The sequence below is a fragment of the Falco biarmicus genome, chromosome 8, assembly GCF_023638135.1.
Source record: "Falco biarmicus isolate bFalBia1 chromosome 8, bFalBia1.pri, whole genome shotgun sequence".
NCBI classification, from domain to species: Eukaryota; Metazoa; Chordata; class Aves; order Falconiformes; family Falconidae; genus Falco; species Falco biarmicus.
This window is the reverse complement of record NC_079295.1, coordinates 53,194,364-53,200,363: the sequence shown is the minus strand read 5'-3', so window position 1 is coordinate 53,200,363 and position 6,000 is coordinate 53,194,364. Positions and strand designations below refer to the sequence as shown.

At 38.8% G+C, this 6,000-nt stretch overlaps 1 long non-coding RNA gene across 2 annotated transcripts in view; it reads left to right on the top strand.

Moving 5' to 3' along the window:
* The first annotated feature begins 474 nt into the window (after positions 1-474).
* The window catches only part of LOC130154181 (uncharacterized), a 31,708-nt gene continuing 26,182 nt past the window's right edge, over positions 475-6,000 (top strand). For both annotated transcript variants that reach the window (XR_008823627.1, XR_008823626.1), the window contains exons 1-4: positions 475-605; positions 904-1,039; positions 2,694-2,903; positions 4,134-4,313. This is a non-coding gene — a long non-coding RNA (uncharacterized LOC130154181). The remainder of the gene's footprint in view (positions 606-903; positions 1,040-2,693; positions 2,904-4,133; positions 4,314-6,000) is intronic.

Below are 6,000 nucleotides of genomic sequence, written 5' to 3'. Positions count from 1 at the left end.
TCAAGTCAATCGTGAACAACGTCGGGACGGAGTAAGCCATCTGTGCTGTTGCTTCTGCTGCGGTATTTGTTTGTGGATAAATAAAGGCATTTAATTAACCAGGCATATAATTCCACCTCTTTTTAATAAGCTCGAATTACACGCACTGAGCATCTTGATACAGGTATGGAAGAGTAGATTTGTTTATGCCAGTTTTTAAACATCAGCCACATTATTTCGGATGCCAGCGATGTCAGACTACAAGTCTCATCTCTTCTCCATGAGGGTCTTGCTTTTTATTTAGATTTTAAAACCGTATTCAAATGAGGTTTTGACCGAAACTGAATCACTATGTACTTGAAAGCTAAAGAGTTTATCAGGCATCTGATAATGTTTTCAGGATTTCCCCAGATTAGACCGCGGAGTGTACAGACAGGAAGCTGAAGTACTGAGCGCCTGACCAGAGCTTCCTCCTGCACAGGCGTGGGGGTTTCTCTGCCTTGAGTCTTTAGCTCTACATGCATGCTCTGAGCCTTGAAATCTCCAGGATAAAAAGCACCCAAATCTCCCAGTTGGGTCCTCCAAGCAAGGTGAATGGAGCGCTTCATTTAAGCCCCACTTGCAAGGTCAGCAAAACAGTTCTCACCTCTCCCTGCTGCTGCGTTACCTCCCTGGCTCCTTATCAGCCAGGGAATCAGAAAGGGACTTTCCAGAGCTATAAACATATGAGCTGAATAGATGGAATGAACCCGTATGCAAATGGGTTTTGATTCCCTTCCCTTTATAAAGTTAAAATATTTTTGAGAGAGAAACAGACCCTCCAGAATGTGGGTGTCTGAGATTGTTACCTTGGACTGGCTGTGTCTCTCCCTGTTGTCTGTCTCTGTCTGCCTTTCTTTTTGCCCGTCTGTCTTTCCACTGTAGAGAACAAAGCGGAGTCATGTAAAACAGAAAATGAGAAATGCAAACCTGTGGTGATTGAAGAGGAGGAAGGAAAATGAAAGAGAAAAAGCTGAAGAGTGGGAAAAAGATAAAATAAAATGAATTTGGGGATTCCACTGTGAGTAAGAGCTGAAAAAAAAGTAAGCTGATTTATTACATGCTTATCCTCTGTCTGAGAGCCAGTATGCTTTGTATACATGAAAGGTAAATTGCACATGAAAGATTGAACCAAAATGCCAAATTCTTCTTCAGTTTCTCCAGCTTTAAACCAGAGTAATGCTGTCAGCTTTGATGGATTTACATTTTGAAAACAGCAGCAGAATCAAGATCAAGTGTTTGAAGTAATTTTGAGTTGTAGTTATGTTAAAGTGATGAGAAATTTAGAATGACTTTTAAATACTGTTGTGTCAGGGAATCTGCGCGTTTTCTAATGCTTCTCTTCACTCGGCAAGAATTTTTTGTTATTGTCATTCCAGCACCGTTGTGACTTTATTCTGAATCCAACCGCGATTCAGAAACAAGGGGTGGTGGTAACATTATGTGCATTAATATTTTCCTTGCATTATGATTTATGTATTTTTTTCTTTTAAATCTGTATCTTAACCCACTTAAATAGTTATTTAAACAGGGAGAGGATGTGAGTTAATGGATGTATTTTTTTTTTCTCTCTCTCCATCAAAAGCCACTGATTTTGAAAGTACAATGCGTGATAGCAGCCGAGGGGTTTGAGTGGCTGTACTTGTTTCTCTTTCACATTGATGCTTTACTTTTTTGAAGATGGTTTATTTATTTTTTTCCTCTGTGTTCTGAGCTTATCTAGGCATTGAAAGCTTTTTTTTTCTTTTTTCTTTTTTTTTTTTTTTTCCACTATGGAAAAAAGGGATGGAGGAAGCGCCACAGTTTTCCTTGGTAGAAGTTCCAACAAATTCCCGGTTGTGTTGGAAAGGTGCAGAGATAGGTTTCTGGAGTCTGCAGGATAAGGCAGCTCCCATCCTTACATCTATTAGCCTGATTAGAGACAGGCAGTTGTTCTTTTCTTTTTCTGACTAGTTTGCTTGCTGAAAAACAGTTTTGAATCAACTGAAATTTATAAAGCTCAACTGAGTGCAGCAAATAGTATCAGGTAAATAATAAAAGATAAAGATATTTTAACATTTTCAGAATTAAACCTCATTTTTTTCTATAAAAATACTGTTCTCATTTTCTTAATCGCTCTCATTCAATAATAGTAGTAGTAGCAAAAAAGAAATAAAATTCTTTGTTTCATTTTTCAATGTGTTTTGTCTTCAGAAAATAATGAAAAAACCAAAAAAACCCAAAACATTCCGGGTTCAGACAAGTAACATTTTTCTTTTACCTCATTTTACTTCTTTTTTTGGCTAGTGGATGAAAAAATGGCTAATAGCCATAGCTTTGGTGCAGACCATTATCGAGACCAGGTATGTTTTATGGTCATCAGGGAGAATGCTGAGGTTTTATTTTCTGTGGGAAATAGAGAAGAAAATTTTGATGATAAAAATGTATACTTTTATGTCTTTTTGTTGGTCAAGATACATTATCCTTCTTTTCTCATAATTAAAAAAAGAAGGGAAAAAACTCAGTCTTCATTACTGAAATAGGTTTTATGTGGATTTTTTGAACCAGTTTCCTAGTTTCTTGAGCAAGTAGCTGAAGCTACTCTCCTGCAGCTTTTCAAGTATCTGTATGCCATCTCAATTTGCTTTGGGGACGGGGCTTCATGGGTGCTTAAAACAGTTTTATTGTTGGGTTAGCAGGACCTGGAGCCCCTGGAGGGAGCAGGACTTTGAGGATTGCTGTGATGGCAGGACAAGGGCCTGAACTTGCGTGGGGACTCTTCTGCAAGACAGAGGTTCCAGCTCTGTCAATGACTACCTGTGACCTTGGGGGGATTCGTTAAGGAGAAGCCTGAAAAAATTGATTCAAAGCTACATTTAATCCTTTAGTGGATACTGGATATCCACGTCCGTCTTACGTTATGTCTTTCGTTAGAAGTCTGTGCATGCATCAAGGAATGTCCTCACTTTTCACTGTAATCATTAGTTGTAGTCAGCACACTTGACTAAATATTCTTGATGTGATTATGTTGAATCTAAATAGTGCATAAATTTATTTTCTTTAAAATCAGATCCAGTGAGCTCAAGGGGAACAAGACTTAAAATCGTGACTAGAAGGCGAGTGTATCCCAGAGGAAGGCAGCGTCAGGCCCCCGCAGGCTGGCTGTGTCAGCGTTTCTCAGCCTTCTCTGATGGAGCCCCTTTGAAACAAAAATCTTGGACCGTTTCACGTGCCTGAAAAGGAGCCGTCGGTACCTGCAGGCAGTCCCTGGCAGCATCCAGAAACTGGCTCCCAACTCTGGCTGCCAGCGCTCGTGCATCGCTGCCAGCAGTGTGGGCATAGATGTGCATTTTTTATCTTCTAAAGGGGATTGTTCATGAACCAGTTCCTGGTGTCTGACAGCAGTGGTCCACAGCCCACAAGCAGTGGTCCACAGCCCACAGGCTGTGGAGCTGCCCAGATAGCCTGCAGGGGTTAGGGTGCCTTAACTGGGTCACAGTTCATTCCTCCCAGACTATTTTATTAACTGTCGTATACTTTTGTCTGAATTAACTGTGGGCAGTTTTCCACAGTACTGGAGCTGTTTCATTATTCTAATATCACACTGGTTTATTTCAGCAAATGGATATTGAAACAAACCATGTATGTATAGAAAGTTTTTGTTTTTTATAGACTACTTTATTTTCAATAACTACAGCGTAGTTACAATATAAGTACAGTAATCTTCTGTATTTCCAGTATCTATATATTGAGCCTATTTGAAGAAAAAAAAAATATCTCTAGCTTCTAATGAATTTACTAACATTACAGTTACTTATTACAGTGTGCTTTTCCAAATAAACTCCTTGCTGGGTGATGGTCACTATCCTTTTTTAAATAACGGGAGGGCTACAAAAAGGTGATTAATTGATGTTTGCCTGTTAGTTTTTTAACTGCTTATGCAGAGCCTAATCATTTTGGGTTAGTAATATATAGTATAGTAGTTATGAGTGACAAGTAATGTAAATATCTGTGGACTTTCAGCAGTTGAAACATCGCCAGTTCTTTTGAATTACTAAAAATGTGGAAATTGGAAGGGAACAAGAAATGGCTGTCTATTCTCCTGTAGCTACTTTTCCCTCCTCTTATGTTTTTAGGTGTTTAGATCACATCTGAAACATGGATTGACCAGTCGTTTTGAGCTCACTCTGTTCCACCACCGTTTATCAGGAGCTGGTTCAGATGAACAGTTCATCCTGCCACCCTGCCTGCCCTTTCACAGGCCTGGAGACAGCATGGGTGTCACCTCCAGCATCTGCCGTGGGTACGGCGATCAGGTATCCTGACCAAGGGAGGGAATATTTCTGGGTCTGGAGGCAGCTCCATATACAAAGAGGTAGACCTTTTCCTTCATCCTCATTATTAGTCAGCCGGTATGGAACTTCTTGTTTGTTTAGAGTAAAAATGTATTGCTAAATCACAAAGAACAGATAGAGATGGAGTTTCACAGAGTTGCAAGGGCTTTTAACTTCTCAATTCTCATTACCCTTATTATCATGCTGAAAATTGCCTTTCCAGCTATCCCTCCTGTTTCTTACATCTGGGCACTGTTAATACAGTTGTGTGAATGAGCAAAATATGTGGTTTAGACTGTTTATGTTCCTCTACACTGTGTTTCATCCTGTCATCTGAGAACATACATAAAAAAAAAAAAAATGGATCCTATAAATATTTGTATTTTTCAATACAAAAATTTTGCTGAAATTGTTTCCAGGGCTGTGACCTATTATAGCTTACTGTGAGTATAACTGCAGCTACACTATATTGTAACTATACTGTAAGTGTATGCTACATATGCTATAGAGATTACTAAAAATAATACTTAGTATTAAAGTTTTTATTATTATTGCTGATGACCAGAACTTTTTAAAAATATGAAATAACATTTTCATTGGGTACTTTTCCATATTACTGTTTTAACCAGATGTAATATATATAGATGGTTGACTAGGTGTAAATGTATGTTTTTCTTAGTGATTTATGCCTGGTATGTATTTTGCCTTGTATTTTTCTTTAAATTAGTAAAAATTGCAAAAAACATCAGTAAGTTTTAGGTCAACAAATGAAATGGAATATGCAATCATTTTTATCTTTCTTGAAGGAAAATGGTCTGTTGCACAAAGTACTGTGTTGTTGGAAAATGTGATTAAAATGGAGACAACAGAATTGAACCTCCAGATAAGCAGAGTGGAATAATTCTACAGGAGAGGAAATTAAATGTTTGTTGTTCGTGACATAGACATTGGCAGTAGAACTATAACTACAGCTTGAAATTAAAAATGCATCCAGGAAATAACTGGGAGTTTCAGAAAGCATATTGGGAACAAATGCACTTGCTTCTGCCAAGCCCAGAATATGTGCTTGAGCTAATACTGATTCATCATGAGATCTATTTTTTTTTTTTTAACAAAAACTAGCCAAGTTTTTTTAAAAAAACTTTTGTGGGTTTTTTTTTCTTTTTTGGGTGGGGGGGAAAATGAAAGTTTCTGTGTAGTTGCTGGGCTGGAGGCATTATGGGCCTGATGCACTTGTCATCTTGAAGGGTTCAGGAGAAGGAATACCTACAGGCAGTTCCTCATCTGACATTGCCGATGGTCTTCGCTGATGTGGTGAGAACCTGGGGTGTAATCCTGAAGTAGGGTTTGCTTAGCACCGATATATCTGTGTCTGAGGTGAACTGTTTGATACTGGTAAACTTTAGCTAAAGAGCAAAGCTTAGGTGTGTCAGGGAAGAAATACGAGTTACTCTGGAGAGCAAGGGAGGCTGCCAGCATGGGGATGCTTCCTCTGGGGGAAAGTTCAAGAAATGCAGGAAAGAGGGAAAGTCAAAGAAATGGGGAATTTTTAAATGGAGAAGACCTAAAAGGCCGGGTAAGGGTCTTAAAGGTTGATGGTCTATGTTTTAAATGTTGAGATGGGGTTCATCACGCCGAGCAGAAGTTTCTCACTGCCCAGTGCCCTTAC